The sequence below is a fragment of the Schistocerca nitens genome, chromosome 5 (assembly GCF_023898315.1).
Source record: "Schistocerca nitens isolate TAMUIC-IGC-003100 chromosome 5, iqSchNite1.1, whole genome shotgun sequence".
Lineage (NCBI taxonomy): Eukaryota > Metazoa > Arthropoda > Insecta > Orthoptera > Acrididae > Schistocerca > Schistocerca nitens.
Window position 1 is genome coordinate 723,642,390 of NC_064618.1, and position 19,737 is coordinate 723,662,126.

Below are 19,737 nucleotides of genomic sequence, written 5' to 3' on the forward strand. Positions count from 1 at the left end.
CTTACACCCTTTTTAATACGTGCTCTTCATTCTTGTTTTTCCACTCTTATTTTTCCATCTTCATTCTTGTACGTATTGTATATTATCCGTCTTTCCCTATAGCTTAGCCCTATTTTTCTCAGAATATCGAACATCTTGCACCATTTAACATTGTGGAACACTTTTTCCAGGTCGACAAATCCTATGAATCTATCTTGATGTTTTTTTATTCTCGTTTCCATTATCAACCGCAACGGCAAGAACTGCCTCTCTGGTACCTTTACATATCCTAGAGCCTAACTGGTCGTCATCTAACAGATCCTAAATTTTCTTTTCCATTCTTCTCTATATTATTTCTGTCAGAAGCTTTGTATGCATAAGCTGTTAAACAAATTGTGTGATAATTCTTGCACTTGTCGGCTCTGAAAATCTTGGGAATTGTGTGGATGATGTTTTTCCGAAAGTCTGATGGTATATCGACGGTTTCAAGCGTGAATAATAGATATGTTGTCACTTCCCCCAGTAATATTAGAAATTCCGGTGGAATATTATCTATCCTTTCTACCTTACTTGATTTTAAGTCTTCCAAAGGTCGTCTAAATTCTATTTCTAATACTGGATCCTCTATACCTTCCTTATCGACTCCTGTTTCCTCTTCTCTCAAGTCATCAGAGAAGTCCTCCCCCTACTAGTGGCCCTCAATGTACTCTTTCCACCTATCCGCTGTCTGCATTTAACAGTAGAATTCGCGTTGCACTATTAATGTTACCGCCCTTGCTTTTAATTTCACAGAAGGTTCTCTTGACTTTTCTATATGCTGATTTCCCTCTTGCGAGGACCATTTCATTTTTGATTTCTTCACGTTTTTTACGCAGCCATTTTGCCTTAGCTTCTCTTCACTTTCTATTTGTTTCATTTCTAAGTCATTTGTATCTGTGAATTCCTGAATTTCCCTGAACATTTTTGTGCTTCCTTTATTCGATCAACTGAACTATTTCTTCTGTTAACATGTTAACTTTGAGGTTCGCCGATGACATTGTAATTCTGTCAGAGACAGCAAAGGTCTTGGAAGAGCAGTTGAACGGAATGGACAGTGTCTTGAAAGGAGGATATAAGATAAACATCAACAAAAGCAAAACGAGGATAATGGAATGTAGTCAAATTAAATCGGGTGATGCTGAGGGGATTAGATTAGGAAATGAGACACTTAAAGTAGTAAAGGGGTTTTGCTATTTAGGGAGTAAAATAACTGATGATGGTCGAAGTAGAGAGGATATAAAATGTAGACTGGCAATGGCAAGGAAATCGTTTCTGAAGAAGAGAAATTTGTTAACATCGAGTATAGATTTAAATGTCAGGAAGTCGTTTCTGAAAGTATTTGTATGGAGTGTAGCCATGTATGGAAGTGAAACATGGACGATAACCAGTTTGGACAAGAAGAGAATAGAAGCTTTCGAAATGTGGTGCTACAGAAGAATGCTGAAGATAAGGTGGGTGGATCACGTAACTAATGAGGAGGTATTGAATAGGATTGGGGAGAAGAGAAGTTTGTGGCACAACTTGACTAGAAGAAGGGATCGGTTGGTAGGACATGTTTTGAGGCATCAAGGGATCACAAATTTAGCATTGGAGGGCAGCGTGGAGGGTAAAAATCGTAGAGGGAGACCAAGAGATGAATACACTAAGCAGATTCAGAAGGATGTAGGTTGCAGTAGGTACTGGGAGATGAAGAAGCTTGCACAGGATAGAGTAGCATGGAGAGCTGCATCAAACCAGTCTCAGGACTGAAGACGACAACAACAACAACATGGGTTCTTCGCAGTGGTCTTCCTTGTACGTAGTTTTCTTTCCAACTTCTGTGATTTCCCTCTTTAAAGACGAGCGTTCCTCTTCAGCTGTACTGCTTACTGAGCGGTTCATTATCGCAGTGTCTATAGCCTCAGAGAACTACATGCGTATCTCTTCGTTCCTTAATAACTCCGTACCCCAATTCTCTGCGCATTGATTCTTCATGACTAGTCTCTTAAACTTCAGCCTACTGTCCATCATTACTATACCTGCTCCAGTATCTGATTTCGGAATCTCTGCTCAACCATGACGTAACGTAACTGAAGCCTTCCCGTATCTCCCGGTCTTTCCCAAATATACCTTCTTCTCTTGTGATTCTTGAACAGAGTATTCGCTTTCATCACCTCAAATTTACCGTAGAACTCAGTTATTCTACTCCTCTGTCATTATTTTCTATGAACAATGTTCAGGTAAATCAAGTAGAAAGCTTTATATTTTCAACAAACTAAAATAGAGGCAGCAGTAATGTACAAGCAACGCGAAGTTCTGGAGGAGGGGATGTAGAAAACTGCGGTTCACGTTTAAAAGGATAACTGACAATGCAGTTGATAGATATATACCTAGCAGAACGGTTCATGACGGAAAGGACCGTTCATGGCCTACGGTCACTGTAAAGAAACGTGTAAAGAAACAGTGACTACTGCAGAATAGATGCAACACACAGCATAGGGCTATAAAGTAGATAGGCAGATTGTAAGTGAAACGTGTTTGTCTGTCAAGAGGGCAATGCGTGGAACCTTTACCGACTACCTAGCAGTATATTATCTAACGATCTCTCAAAAACCCCAAAAAATTCTGGATATTTGTAAAGACTGTAAGTAGTATCAAAACTAGCGTCCAGACATACATACATGGTACAGGGATTGAAATGGACGGTAACGAATCAAAAGCAGGAAAATTGGGCTAAGTTTTCAACTGCGGATTTACAAAAGAAAATCCAGGAATATCGCCCTAGTTTAATTCTCCCACCGCCGCAAAGATGAATGACGTTATCACTGGTGTAGATAAACAGTTGAAAACGCCAAGACGGAACAAAGTTCGAGTAATCATTGAAATCCCTCTCAGATTCTACATAGAATTTGCTGCCGGGTTAACTCCTCTTTTAACTACAACGTGTCGTATATTCCTCGAAGAAAAATCCGTGCCCAGCTGTTGGAAGAAAGCACACGTCACACCCGTGTACAAGGAGGGCATAAGAAGTGCCCCACAAAATTGCCGCCCAGTATCCTTGACATCAGTTTGTTGTAGAATCTTACCTCAAACGTAATGAGGTATCTCGTACAGAATGACCTCCTCCATGACAAGCAGTGTAGATCCCGAAAACATCGATCGTGTTAAACGCACCTCGCACGTTCCTCACATGAAACTCTGAAAGCTACAGGGCAACGTAGTCAGGTAGATGCAGTACTTCTCCACTTCCGGACAGGATTTGACTCGCTACCACACCTATGCTTATTACCAAAAGTACGATCGTATAGGGTATAAACCAAAATTTGTGACCGAAAGAGGGTTTCTTGTTAGGGAGGACGCCGCATGTTATATTGCATGTATAGTGATCGACAAAATGGAGATAACTTCGGCTGTACTCCAGATAAATGTGTTGTTATCCTTGCTGTTCATGTTGTACATGAATGACCGTGCAGACAGTATTAATAGTACCCTCAGACATTTCGAAAATGCTGCGGCTATCTATTATGAAGTAAAACGTTAACTCCTTCCACAGGTCTGGCAAGCCCATCGGTACTGACCGACCACCGTCTCATCCTCTAGCAACAGCGTCCTTGGACATGTTATGGAGGGGCACGGGGTCAGCATACCGCTCTCCCAACCGTTCTTCATGACCTGGAGCCGCCGTTTCTCACTCAAGTGGGTCCTTAATTGAAATCGCCAGGTGGAGTGCGCTGTGTTCCAGGCCTGCCAGAAAGGAAAAATCCGTGGCAGTACCGGGAATCGAACCCGGCTCCTCCCATGTCAGTCAACCGCGCTGACAATTTTTTTTTTTGGCTTGGGATAACTTTAGCAGACACCCTAAGTAAGATTTTAAAAAATAAAGGGTGGAATAGACTCCAACTCGTGACTTCCTGTGAACACTGCGAATCGTTTACCATCTTTTTTCCGTCACCGTCACCACATCTTGGAGCAATAAAAGTGTCTCATTGTGATCGCACCATATGAAAGGTGTTCACTGACCATCCCACAGCACACCACGTGTACCTTATAAAATACCATTCTGTCCCGCAAGTGCCATGTATATGGCACTTAGGGGACAGAGTGGTACTTTGTAATGTGTGTATACAGGGTGGTCCAACTAAAACATTCATATATCTTTACGTACTACAAGAATATGTAATAAAAAGTGGGCGTTCCTATTCAAAAAAGGCAGTTGATATCCGTTTGACCTATGGCAACGCCATCTAGCGGGCCAACCATAGCGCCATCTGGTTTCCCCCTTCAAGCTAGACAAGTTTCGTTCTTTGTAGTTTTTTCGTTTGACGCTTATTTCGTTAGATATTTGGCCAGGTCACTATCACTGGTCAGAACACAATTGGCGAAGCAACCTTCCAAAACGATAAACATCATATACCCCATAGTGCGCTTCGGCATCTTTATCGGATTAGGGCCACACCCGCTGATAGCCTTAACCAACACATTGTCCGGTAAAAGTGAGATTTAACATGTTAGCAAAATTGCACTGATATTAGGACACTATCAACAACAAAATGTGCACGGAATTAGTAGTCGACTTCGAGAAGAGGGGGGAATCTGGCCGCACGATAATATTGATGGTGGAAGCAGTGACAGAAGTCCTGGTGTGGAAAGCAGGTTGATTCCGCTTTCAGAGACAATTCTCTAGGTGACTATCGCAGGTAAATCTATGCGGGAACGTATCTATAGAATTACACCGACAACATGTAGCCGTGTCACTAAGACCAATTCAGCGTAGACGTTCATTAGTAGGTAATATGTTATTATTGACCCTGACCAAGAGGAAGCCTCTTCCACTGTGTGAATCCGGAGACTGATTTTGGTTCATACAAGCTTCCAATGAATACGCAGTAGTAACAGTTCAACGAAATTGTGGCAGACCACACCATATCCCGATCAAGCAGGAATTTGTTGTGACCACTTGCCGCCTCAAGTGTCGTCCCCGAGGCAGCTAGCTCACCGCACTATAAATTTTCGAATGTGACGCAGCTACAAATGAATGTGACCTACATCAATACGTGAACCAGATTCACTGGCTGCATGAGACGTCATAGTATTTAATTCACTGGTAACAATCAGTATCACACATCGAACATACAGTACAGTCGCTTGAGAGTGATATCTGTGACAAACCTCCTTACATGCGCTGCTTCGTCAGAACCTCGTAACGATGTTTAAATATATGGCCTTTCCATAAAAATCACAAGACAGTTGCTGCGATTTCTTCGTTACCATTTTGGGAAGGGGAAACATCTCCTCAGCATAATACGCCTTACACAAAATATAGGTATTCAATATTCATACTTTCCGTAAATTTTTAAGCGACCGACGTTCATGCACCAGTAAAGCGCCCTGAATTTTGTCGGTAACAGATTTCCACTTCAGAGCCGCCATCTTCAGTGGACAACGCTCAACGACCCCGAAAGATGTATGCCGATCCACGAAACGTGGCCAAGGGAGGACAGCGTCCTCGAAGCAAAGGTTGACAGATTTGTCTTCATTTAAGGGTACACCTGAAGTATAATAAAAACCATCAATTAAAACTTTAACAAAGGAACATTCTCTCTTCGACGAAGGAGGATCACCACATCATCGGCATACACTCTAGCTTCAGGTTCCCCCCTATGAGAGTTTGAAACCTGATAGGCGATCAGCAACTTGGCGCAATAACTGTTCAAGAGACGGGACAAACAGACATAGACAGCAGACTTTCTCGGGCATTCTCCGACAAAGAAAAACGGGCGACTTCAACCATCCATTGACCACCACTGACGTTACAATGTGCTTGTACTAAAAAGAACGACACGTGCAGGAGCAGTGAAGCCAACAGTCTTCAACAGGCGATAGCGATACGCGTGACTTACGCGATAAAAAGCCTTAGAGAAATCTAAGAAGGCAAAACCACATTGAACAGATGTAAAGGCCGACACAGAAATCACGTCTCTAAACGCTACCTCCGGAGTCAAAATTATACGGCCAGAACATTGATTTCTACCAATCACATGACCAAGCAATAAGGACAATCTGTTGTTCGCAGGCAGTGCAATAGTTTTGTAGTCAAAAATGAGTAGCGTGAGTGGACGAAAATCAGGTACTGTTAAACGGCCATGTTACTTAGGGAAGAGAACAGTTTTCCCCATCTTGAAGTTTGCAGACACAGATCTCCCCCCCCCCCCCCAAAAAAATCTTGTTTAAAGTGAAAGTAAAAAGATGCCAAAAATGTAAATGAAATTTCCCCGGAAGGCCGTCTGGAGAAATGGAGTTACGGGAGGGGCGATTAGCCGTAAAATCAAACAACTCATTCTCCTGAAGATCCGCTAGAAACTCAACATTCTGGCCAGGCATATAAATCTGACAGAAGATCGCCAAACAAGCAAAATAGGGAAGTGACCTTTTTTTTACGTTTTACGAGTTCCTAATCGCAGTTATCTATGTGCTTTGCTAGTTTAATTTTTTAATCTCTGCTTGATTATAGTATTAGACGCAGTTGTTGGGTTTTTGTCAGTGTCTACAGTAGTTTTGTAGAGCGTGTCGGTAGTCAAATGGCTCTAAGCACTATGGGACTTAACATCTGAGGTCATCAGTCCCCTAGAACTTAGAAGTACTTAAACCTAACTAACCTAAAGACATCACACACATCCATTCCCGAGGCAGGATTCTAACCTGCAACCGTAGCAGCCGCGTGGTTCCGGACTGAAGCGCCTAGAACCGCTCGGCCACAGCAGCCGGCCTGTCGGTAGTCGTTCGTCTGCCTGTATAGTGTAGTTTTCCACCATCCTTAATATGGACAGGAACTATGATTGCTGTGTGCAGATGCGCGCTAAGTTGGTGACACTTCACTATCAGTTCCAGGCCAAGTTACAGCTCGCATTGAGCTTTATCCGTCATCCGTGGCCGAGTGGGAGGTTGCCTCGGGGTGTGGCAGGCTGTAAAATACTTCCTGGGCGGAGGGGGGGGGGGCAGGTGGGCGAACGTGAAGCCGACCTGGTTAGTCTGATAAAAAGGTTCAAGGTACTGACAGTGTCGCTCATCCAGGTGCAGTCACTTGACCTGTTTCAGAGGAAACCTCTCAGATTGTGTGATCTGGGCAGTTACACAGGATGGGATTATTACTAGCTGGAGCTCCAGTGTTAAGCGTGTTATGGGGCCCCTTAGGTACATGGCTCCCCTGACAAGGAGCGAAGGAAGCCAATGTGGACTCTGTGTGCATACCGGGTGGAGTGACTGCAGACGTGGATGGGGTCCTTTCGGATGCGATAAAGACCACAGGGTGCAGTTAACTGCCTGTGGTGGCTCATGTCGATACCATTGACCTCTGTCGCTCTGGACTGAAAGAGATTACCTTTGGTTTTGAGCTGCTAACAGGAGTTAAAGGCTGCCAGTCTCGCTTGCGAGATGAAAACAGAGCTCACGATTTGCAGCATAGTCGACAGGACCGACTGCTGACCTCTGGTACAGAGCCTGTTGGAGGGTGTAAATGAGACGCCGTGACCCTTTAGGCATCAGACTCCTCGATTTGTGCCATTGGGTGGTGGGGTTTCGGGTTCCGTTAAATAGATCAAGAGCCCATTCCACACACGAGGTGACTACGCGGTTAACGGTGGCTATGTGGTGTGGATTGGTTTGTTTTTCAGGTTAGGGGATGTCAGGAAACTCAAAAAAAGGGGCTTCAGTCTCAAAGAGTACAGGACGAACAAAGGAAGAACGTAGATAAAGGAGCCATCGGTGTAACAGCTGTTAATTCTCTTAGCTATGTTGGAAATTTAACAGAGCTCCAAGCGCTAATAGAAAGCACTGATGCTCAAATCGTTATAGCCTCAGAAAGCTGCCTAAATTCGGAGATCAGCTCAGGCGAAATTTTTGCGAAGGATTTAACGGTGTTCACAATAGGCTAAATACAGTTAGCGGTGGCGCCTTAGTTGCTGTTGAAAGTAGTGTATCTTGAAACGAAGCTGATGTAGATAGTTCCTGTGAGTTAGTATAGGTGTAGGTTATTCATGACAACCGGAATAAAATAATAACTAGATCCTTTTACCGACCTCCCAACTCAGATGATACAATTGCTGAAAGGTTTAAAGAAAACGTTAGTGCAATTTCAGACACGTCCCCGACTCAAAGAATTGCAGTTGGTGGTGACTTCAGTTTACTCTCGATATGTTGGCGAAAATACATGTTTAAATCCGGAGATATGCACAAAACATCATCCGAAATGTGCTAAACGCATTCTGTGAAAATTATTTCCAGTAATTATGTCGTGTGCCTACTCGAATAGTGATCATTAGTGAAAACACGCTTGACCTTTCAGTAACAAAGAATCCTGAGCTAATAACGGGCATCAGTGCGGATACATGGATTAGTGAACACAGGGTTCTTGTAGTGACACTGAATTCCGTAATTCCCAAATCTCCCACAAATAAACGAAAAATATATCTATTCAAAAAAGCAGATAAAATTTACTGGACGCCTTCCTGAGAAACAACCTCCACTTCTTTCAAATTAAGTAAATGTAGACCGGGTGGGGCTTGAATCCATGGAAATAATATCGAAACAAATGACAGATTTGTACCAAACAAATTAACAAACGACGGAGCTGATATTCCTTGGTATACAAAACAAGTCAGAAGACTGTTACAGAAACAACTAGAAAAACCACGCCAAATTTAAACGAACGATGTCCTATAGAAGCTCGAAATTTAGAATGGACTTCAATACCAGATGCTTGTAATAGTTTCCACAACGAATGCGAGATGCTTATAATATTTTTCACAATTATGTTTTGACTCGAAACCTGGTAGAAAATCCGAAGAGATCCCGGTCGAGTTAAAGTAAGCTAGTGGCAAGATAGTCAATGTCTTCTCTGTGTGATAACAATGGAACTACTATCGATGATAGTGCTGCTAAGGCAGAGTTCCTAAATACAGACTTCCGAAATTCCTTCACCAAAGAAGACGAAGTAAATATTCCAGAATTCGAATCAAGAACAGCTACCAACATGAATAACTTTGAAGTAGGTATCCTCAGTGTTGTGAAGCAACTTAAGTCTCTAAATAAGTCTTCCAGCCAAGGCTGTACAACATTTAGGTTCCTTCCAGAGTATGCTGTTGCAATAGCGCCATATTTAACATATACAGCTGCTCGGTCGACAAAAGATCCGTATCCGAGTACTGGAAAGTTACACAGGTCACACCAGTATCCAAGAAGGGCAATAGGGGTAATTCTCTACATTACTGGCCCATATCAAAAGCTACGATATGCAGCGGGATTGTGGAACATGTACTGTGTTCGAACATTATGAATTACCTCGAAGAGAATGCTCTATTGACACATAGTCAACACGGATTTAGAAAAGATCGTTCTTGTGAAACACAACTAGCTCTTTACTCATACGAAGTTTTGAATGCTATCGTCAAACGATGCTCCGATTTCTATATTTCCAGAAGGTTTTTGACGCTGTACCTCACAAGCGGCTTATAATCAAATTGCGTGCATATGGAATATCGTGTCTGTCTTGTCAGAGAGGTCACAGTTGGTAGTTACTGACGGAAAGTCTTCGAGTAAAACAGATGTGATTTCTTTAGTTCCCTGAGGAAGTGTTATAGGTCCTCTACTGCTCATTATCTACATAAATGGTTTAGCTGACAATGTGAGCAACCGTCATAGGTTTTTTGCAGATGATGCTGTCGTTTATCGTTTAGTAAAGTCATTATAAGATCAAAACTAATTGGTTTAGATTGGTAATTGACCTTAATAATGAAATGAATGTCATCCACATGAGTACTAAAAGGAACCCTTTAAATTTCGGTTACGCTATAAGTCAGTCAAATCTAAACGCCGTAAATTCAAAAACATATCTAGGAATTACAATTGCGAATAAGTTAAATCTGAAAGACCCACAGAAAATGTTGTGGAAAATTCGAACCAAAGACTGCGTTTTATTGCCAGAACGCATAGAATAATCAACAGATTTACTACAGAGACTGCCTACATGGCACTTGTCCACCCTCTTTTGGAGCACTGCTGCGCGGTGTCGTGTTTCACCCGATAAGATCGCGAAAGTTCATAGAAGGGCAACACGTTTTGTATTATCGAGAAACTGCGGAGAAAGCGTCACGGACATGGGGATGGGAATCATTAAAACAAAGACGTTTCTCGGCGCAGCGACATCTTTTCACGAAATTTCAGTCACTGCTTTCTTTTCCAAAAGCGAAAATATTTTATTGATGCTGAGATACATAGGGAGAAACGATCGTCATATAAAATAATGGAAATCAAGACTCGCACGGGAAGATACATGTATTTGTTTCTTGCGCGCGCTGTTCGAGAGTGGAATAACAGAGAATTATTGTGAAGGTGGTTCGATGAATCCTCTGCCACACAGTTAAGTGTGATTTACAAAGTAGCGATGTAGATGTAGATGTAGCATCGGAAGGGGGACCGACGGTGCCATCCGCTGCTACAACTGTGCGTAGTATAGATGAGAAGCGTGAGTCGGGAAGGTAATAAGAGAGCGACGGTGACGGGTATGAAGTACTGTAGTTCTTTGATTACGAGAGCATGCAGCTTAGACTTCACACTCAATCCGTCATCAGCAGCAAATTGGCCTTGATCCGCAGAGGGGCATCACCTACATGTGCATATAATTCGCGAAGAACGGCATGATAAAACTGCTGTCTCCCGGAAGTCTCTTATCCTTGAAACAGAATAACATATCAACACTTTTCGGATTCGCGGTTTTGTAAACTCAGACCACCATCCAAATAAGAATAGGCAACTCTTTACCGAGCGGAGGCAAAACTCCTACTCACCACTAATCACGGCGTCAACAGACGCATCAGCAAGATGAGAAACATTGAGCGTCCACTGAGCACAACAGTATTTCAGGGGTTGTCGGGTGAGGTTTATAGTAGCTGCAACAGCACAGTGATCAGTGAAAGGTACAGAAATTACGTCGACTGGAAGGATCTGTTGACACAAAGCCACGGACAAATAAAATCTGTCAAGTCTGCTGCTAGATGTCGCAATAAAAAGTGAATTTTATCAACGTTGGAAACGCATTTTCCCAGACATTCCTCAAACGCATCGTACGGACCAATTCATGGAGATCACGACAAAAATTAAAACGAGGGACTCGTCAACGCGACGCAACACGCACTTGAATACACCGCCCAGCAGGAGGTCCCAAGGATTCTTACGCAAAAGATAAGGCAGCCATTCTCTGTGAAATTTAGAGCTTTCCGCCGTTTGACCCGTGCCAGACGGAGCATAAAGCATAATCAGGGTAAGGTAAAAATGACGACAAACAGTCCTGCGGCCAGAGTCTAGGACTTTGACGTCAGCGAAGCGAATACCTTCACGATAAAACAGAGCATTATTCGTCGAATCTTCAAGCACTACACCAAAAATGTTTAAAACCCGGGGAGAAAAAAGGTGGTTAACAATACTTCCTGCAATAACATAATGTCTGTATTAGCGCATTGGCTGCCAAGGTATAGTTGTGTTACCGACGCCTTGGGGCCATATACTTAGTTTCAATATTCTGCTTTAGTTTGCTCCAAGTAAACTTGTTAAGTGCTATTGAAGTGAAAATATGGCATTTTAGCACCTTTTTTTTAAATTTTTTTTGGTGTGAGTTACATATGATTCAAATGGCCGCACAGTACCAGGTGTGTCATTTGCTATGTCGCTAATTATTTTAGGTTTGTACTATGGTATGTTTTTCATTCCATAGCATTATTTGTGTGCAGTTCCATTATTGTTTTCCTGCGTTGTTGCTACAGTCTTAATTCAGTGTTGTTTGCTCCGTAACAAAATGATATTGTGGCAGAAAAAAATGTCTGGTAGAAGTTATGAAGATGAACAAAGGCATGTACAGCAGGTTTTAGATGAAGTCACGGACATAAGTGATGAAGATTCTGTGTCTTTATTTGGTGATAGCTCAGACGAAATTTTACCAGAGGAGACCGGAAGCGAAACAGGAAGTTCTGATGATGGAATCACATCAGTGATGGTAGGAAGAAGAGCTTTATGTCCACATTCAGTCAGAGAACCAGACTTCACAGCTGTAAAAACCAGCCACCAAAGCACCTCTAACCGTGTTAGTGCCATAACTACTGCAGTTGATTCATATTCAGTTGGAGTAAGAGTGATATCAGAAAGTTCTGAAGATGAAGATGACACACTTAGAACAAATACTAATGAGATTGTCTGGGAGCCAGTTACGGGTAAAAATATGAAAAACTTTACATTTATTCATTCCAGTTCTGGTGTAAATGCTTCTGTTGCACTAACTCTCAAAGGCAAGACACCATACGATTTCTTCAAATATTTTGTAACTGATGAAATTTTAGAACATGTGACTCAGCAAACTAATTTGTACGCAAAACAAGTCTTACAAAGTCATTCAGCAATTTTTAATTCACGACTGAAAAAGTGGACTGATGTCAGCAAAACTGAAATTGAACAATTTTTAGGATTTTTTTATGGATGTCACTAAATGTAAAACCGAGGATTCCTAATTATTGGTCAATAAATATGCTCTATCACAACAATGTAAACAATGTTATGTCACACAATCGTTTTGAACTGCTTTTAGGTATGTGACATTTTTCCGATAACCACCAGTGCCCACCGTGAAACTGCTTATTAAAAATTCAACCTTGTATTGATAAATTACTGCAGAGATTTCAAAGTGCAGTGGTGCTGGAGGAAGAAGTTTACATTGACGAAACACTTGTGCCATTTCGAGGAAGACTAAGTTTTATTCAGCATATAAAGAATAAGTGCCATAAATTCGGAATTCAATTTTTCAAACTTTGTCTAAAGGGTGGCTACATCTGGAATATCGAAGTTTACTGTGGGAAGAATGCGACTCCTGGTGTTCCTCTTGCCACTTCTGTCGTTATGAGCCTTGTGAGCGGATTACTAAATGAGGGCAGAATCTTATATACACTCCTGGAAATTGAAATAAGAACACCGTGAATTCATTGTCCCAGGAAGGGGAAACTTCATTGACACATTCCTGGGGTCAGATACATCACATGATCACACTGACAGAACCACAGGCACATAGACACAGGCTACAGAGCATGCACAATGTCGGCACTAGTACAGTGTATATCCACCTTTCGCAGCAATGCAGGCTGCTATTCTCCCATGGAGACGATCGTAGAGATGCTGGATGTAGTCCTGTGGAACGGCTTGCCATGCCATTTCCACCTGGCGCCTCAGTTGGACCAGCGTTCGTGCTGGACGTGCAGACCGCGTGAGACGACGCTTCATCCAGTCCCAAACATGCTCAATGGGGGACAGATCCGGAGATCTTGCTGGCCAGGGTAGTTGACTTACACCTTCTAGAGCACGTTGGGTGGCACGGGATACATGCGGACGTGCATTGTCCTGTTGGAACAGCAAGTTCCCTTGCCGGTCTAGGAATGGTAGAACGATGGGTTCGATGACGGTTTGGATGTACCGTGCACTATTCAGTGTCCCCTCGACGATCACCAGTGGTGTACAGCCAGTGTAGGAGATCGCTCCCCACACCATGATGCCGGGTGTTGGCCCTGTGTGCCTCGGCCGTATGCAGTCCTGATTGTGGCGCTCACCTGCACGGCGCCAAACACGCATACGACCATCATTGGCACCAAGGCAGAAGCGACTCTCATCGCTGAAGACGACACGTCTCCATTCGTCCCTCCATTCACGCCTGTCGCGACACCACTGGAGGCGGGCTGCACGATGTTGGGGCGTGAGCGGAAGACGGCCTAACGGTGTGCGGGACCGTAGCCCAGCTTCATGGAGACGGTTGCGAATGGTCCTCGCCGATACCCCAGGAGCAACAGTGTCCCTAATTTGCTGGGAAGTGGCGGTGCGGTCCCCTACGGCACTGCGTAGGATCCTACGGTCTTGGCGTGCATCCGTGCGTCGCTGCGGTCCGGTCCCAGGTCGACGGGCACGTGCACCTTCCGCCGACCACTGGCGACAACATCGATGTACTGTGGAGACCTCACGCCCCACGTGTTGAGCAATTCGGCGGTACGTCCACCCGGCCTTCCGCATGCCCACTATACGCCCTCGCTCAAAGTCCGTCAACTGCACATACGGTTCACGTCCACGCTGTCGCGGCATGCTACCTGTGTTAAAGACTGCGATGGAGCTCCGTATGCCACGGCAAACTGGCTGACACTGACGGCGGCGGTGCACAAATGCTGCGCAGCTAGCGCCATTCGACGGCCAACACCGCGGTTCCTGGTGTGTCCGCTGTGCCGTGCGTGTGATCATTGCTTGTACAGCCCTCTCGCAGTGTCCGGAGCAAGTATGGTGGGTCTGACACACCGGTGTCAATGTGTTCTTTTTTCCATTTCCAGGAGTGTACAAACAATTTTCACACGAGTGTTCATCTAGCATACCAGCTTCTTGAACAATCAACGGCGCGACTGCCACGGTCGCAGGTTCGAATCCTGCCTCGGGCATGGATGTGTGTGATGTCCTTAGGTTAGTTTGGTTTAAGTAGTTCTAAGTTCTAGGGGACTGATGACCACAGACGTTAAGTCCCATAGTGCTCAGAGCCATTTGAACCATTTTTTTTGAGCAATCAACGCCGGCCGGAGTGGCCTTGCGGTTCTAGGCGCTACAATCTGGAACCGAGCGACCGCTACGGTCGCAGGTTCGAATCCTGCCTCGGGCATGGATGTGTGTAATGTCCTTAGGTTAGTTAGGTTTAATTAGTTCTAAGTTCTAGGGGACTGATGACCTCAGAAGTTAAGTCGCATAGTGCTCAGAGCCATTTGAACAATCAACACATTTAGTTGGTATTCTAAGATAAAACAGAAAACTGAATCCTCAAGATGTTGTACAGGCATGGAAATCTAAGAATTGTGACACATATTTTTGCGTAGAGTGTTTTTTTCATATAGCACAATGCATACTGCTGTTAGAGAAAGAAACTGGAAAGAACAAAATTTTTCATTTTCATTCTTGTTGCAATTAGAGTTGAAGACCGTAAATAAAACTGTATGTGATTTGCAATGTGCTGTGTAAGTAATATGTCAAACTAATAAATGAATAATAAAAAAAAAGTCCAATACGACTGAGCCATTTGAGTTATATATAACTCACGAATTCAAATGTCAATAACTACCCTTGAGCTCTTGAAAACCGTAGACCACGAACATGATTTGTTGCTGGGGCCATAACCTACTATAACACCAAGTCACAGCACGCTCCTGTGAGTTACAATTGCACCACGGAGGTTTAAATGGAAAAATGTCCATGATTTTTATTTACTTCACGTAGCCCAAGGAGAACAGTTCCTGTGAGCTATATTTAACTCACGTGGCAGTCAATGTGTTATAATCATAAATAAACTGGCGGTGAGCAGCGTGATGGAACTCAGATTCAGTACGATTGGTATTCAAAGTAAGAAGGGTGTATGCCAAAGCCATCTACCAAAGAGGGACAAAGGTAAAGTCCATCTACGCCACATTGCGATCATTAATCCGTTATCGAGTCCATAGACAAGTCCGAGGGAGGGGGACAAATGACAGGTCCTGCAGAACCCTCAAGCTGTAATTTCTTGAGGCAGAGAGCGCGATCCGTTTGGACACACAGTGTAGAGCGGTCTTGAGGCAAAATTGCCTCAGCAGCCGGAAAAGTAGAGAGTTCAAGCACAACACATTGCGGACAGGGGCGGACAACAGACACAGCAGGCGACAAGACTGAAACAACCTGGTGAGACTCCTGTATTACATGATTCAAAGGCGGAAGCTCCGAAACCACTCGGCTATAGGGGTACCTATAATGAAGTATTGTCTGAAAAAAGTTAGAGAAAAATGAGTTTGATTGATAAGATTTTGAAGTGAAGCGAAGACTAGCAACTTGCTTTAAATGTTCAGAAACGTTAAAAAACAAAACAGAAAGGCTATAGTATCAACGCGTCACAATCGCAATCGGACAGCGCATAGGGAGGTAGGGATATAACGTGGAACATCACATCGGCTCGGCCATAGGTGAAGCAGGTATCAGACTGCTGTTCAGTGGTAGAATACTCGGCAAATGCAACCATACAAAGAAGGTTGCTGATAAGTGACTCGTACGACACATCGTAGAATATTACTCAAGTGTGTGGGACTCGTACCAAGTAGGACTAACGGGGTATTTTGAATGTTTATAAAGAAGGGCAGCACGAATGGTCGCAGGACGTCTGACATGTGGGTGAGTGTCACGAAGATGCTGAAGAAACTGAACTGGCAGTCACTTGAACACTGACGGAAAGTACCCCGACAAAGCCTGCTTACAGAATTTCAAGAAGCGTATTAAAAGGTGAGTCTAGGATTATACTACAACCCTTACGTATCACTCCCGTAAGTATCGTAAGGATAAGGTTAGATTAATTAAAGCGCGCACGGACGTGTTTAAACACTAATTCTTCCAGTACTCCATACGTGATTGGAACTGGAAGAAGCCCTAATAATAAAATAATTCGTAACTTTTAAATTTACGTTGCATGTTAACACATTTCTCTTATTCATAACTGCTTTTCTTGCTACTCACAGTATGCGTTTTTAAATATGTTCTACTTCACCCACAATAAGTTATTTTGCTGCACAAATAACAACAGTCATCTAATCCCTTTGGTGTCTTGCGTCTTAGTCCAATTCCCTCACAACAAGTGTTGATTCGACTGCATTCCATTATCCCCGCTTAACTTTTGTCGATGCTCATTTTGTAATCTCTTTTCAGAACAATCTTCAATCCTTTAAACTCCTCTTCCAAGTCTTTTGCCTTCTCCTGCAGAACTAAAATTTCATCGGCAGCCCCCGATATTGTTATTCATTCACCCTAACATTATATACATTTCAGAAATTTCCTTGGCTTCCTTCACAGGACGCTAAATGTACAGACTGAATAACGTTGGAGATGTCATGAACCTGTCTCATTTCCATCTCAAATATTGCTTCTCTTTTATGTCCGCTTGTTCGTACACTTCTACGGAACTGAAAATTAATTTCTCTCAGGATGGTTGCTACTAACGTTACCATTCCTCTGCTTGCAGCTCGTTTCATTAGGGTTCAAATAACAAAATGCCCAAAATACCTCACGAAATGCCTCCTAGAAGGGAGGAAGTTAGAAGAGCGGACACATGGGATGTTACAATATGATTCTGCAGTATCTACACTACTGGCCATTAAAATTGCTACACCAAGAAGAAATGCAGATGATAAACGGCTATTCACTGGACAAATATATTATACTAGAACTGACATGTGATTACATTTTCACGCAATTTGGGTGCATAGATCCTGAGAAATCAGTACCCAGAACAATTACTTCTGGCCTTAATAACGGCCTTGATACGCCTGGGTATTGAGTCAAACAGAGCTTGGATGGCGTGTACAGGTACAGCTAACCATGCAGCTTCAACACGATACCACAGTTCATCAAGAATAGTGACTGGCGTATTGTGACGAGCCACTTGCTCGGCCACCATTGACCAGACGTTTTCAATTGGTGAGAGATCTGGAGAATGTGCTGGCCAGGACAGCAGTCGAACGTTTTCTGTATCCAGTTAGGCCCGTACACGACCTGCAACATGCGGTCGTGCGTTATCCTGCTGATATGTAGGGTTTCGCAGGGATCGAATGAAGGGTAGAGCCACGGGCCGTAACACATCTGAAATGTAACGTCCACTGTTCAAAGTGCCGTCAATGCGAACAAGAGGTGACCGAGACGTGTAACCAACGGCATCCCATACCATCACGCCGGGTGATACGCCAGTATGGCTATGACGAATACACGCTTCCTATGTGCGTTCACCGCGATGTTGCCAAATACGGATGCGACCATCATGAAGCTGTAAACATAATCCGGATTCATCCAAAAAAATGACGTTTTGCCATTCGTGCACCCAGGTTCGTCGTTGAGTACACCATCGCATGCGCTCCTGTCTGTGATGGAGTGTCAAGGGTAACCACAGCCATGGTCTCCGAGCTGATAGTCCCTGCTGCTGCAAACGTCGTCGAACTGTTCGTGTAGATTGTTGTTGTGTTGCAAACGTGTCCATCTGTTGACTCAGGGATCGAGACGTGGCTCCACGATCCATTACAGCCATGCGGATAAGATGCCTGTCATCTCGACTGCTAGTGGGATTCAGCATGGCGTTCCGTATTACCCTCCTGAACCGACCGATTCCATATTCTGCTAACAGTCATTGGATCTCGACCAACGCGAGCAGCTATGTCGCGTTACGATAAACCGCAATCGCGATAGGCTACAATCCGCCCTTTATCAAAGTCGGAAACGTGATGGTACGCATTTCTCCTCCTTACACGAGGAATCACAACAACGTTTCACCAGGCAATGGCCGGCTGGGGTGGCCGAGCGGTTCTAGGCGCTGCAGTCTGGCATCGAGCGACCGCTACGGTCGCAGGTTCGAATCCTGCCTCGGGCAGGTTTAAGTAGTTCTAGGGGACTGATGGCCTTAGAAGTTAAGTCCCATAGTGCTCAGAGCCATTTTGAACCAGGCAATGCCGGTCAACTGCTGTTTGTGTATGAGAAATCGGTTGGAAACTTTCCTCATGTCGGCACGTTGTAGGTGTCGCCACCGGCGCCAACCTTGTGTGAATGCTCTGAAAAGATAATCATTTGCATATCACAGCATCTTCTTCCTGTCGGCTAAATTTCGGGTCTGTAGCATGTCATCTTCGTGATGTAGCAATTTTAATGGTCAGTAGTGTATGTTATTCAGAAATACGATACGGTGCTCCTTCGAACATGCAAACATGGCTGAAGGAGCAATGCATCGCAATTCTGAACAACATATACCCTGCAGTATCGTATTTATCTGCCGACACGAGGCAAGCGACATTCAGTTAAAATGTCTCTTCTTGTAGGGGAATATAAATAATGAGTGTACGAGTGCAGGTTTTGTAGACACATGGTTGACGACATATTATGGAAGTGTGGGTCTGCCCGTGAAACGTGCTCGGATAGCCAAACGGTAAGGCAACCTCTCGCGATAAGCGGAAAATCCAGTTGCGAGTCACGGTCCAGCACGAATTTTCATTGTCGTCATTCCATTATACCGCTAAAGGTTGTCCATACTTGCAATTGCGTATACTGTTGTCACCGGAGTTCTTGTTCCCTCGGACATGCATGGATCGACGAGTGCAGCTGTAGATACATGGCTGACGACGAATAGAAGTTTGTGTCTGGTTGTGAAGCGTTCTCGGATAATGTGTGGCGACCATTCACGATAAGCGGGATATCCGGGTTTGAGTCCCGGTCCAGCACAGATTTTCATTGTCTTCATTCCATTGCACAGCTTGTGGTCATCCATATTCGCAACTGAGAATACATTTCATGTATTTCGTGTCCATCGGACGTTGTTTACCATCGTAAAAAGACAGCGGGAAAGGGTATTCACTTTTCTGAAATTTAAGTTGTGTATTACACTTATCTCGTTCGCAGCTAGTGTAGAAGTAATATTTCCAGCGAAGATAAGGATGTCCTATTTTCTGTATGTACGAGGGGCGTTTGAAAAGTCCGTGCAAAGTCCGACAGACGGCACCACCGGCACGTATCGAGGTCATGTTTAATTAGCAGCATCTTTGGAAAGAGCGCAAACCAAGCTTCAGCCATATTGGTCTATTTCTTTGTGTTTAGCATTCGTGTGAATCAAGTAAGTCGAGTGATTGTAAAATAATGGGC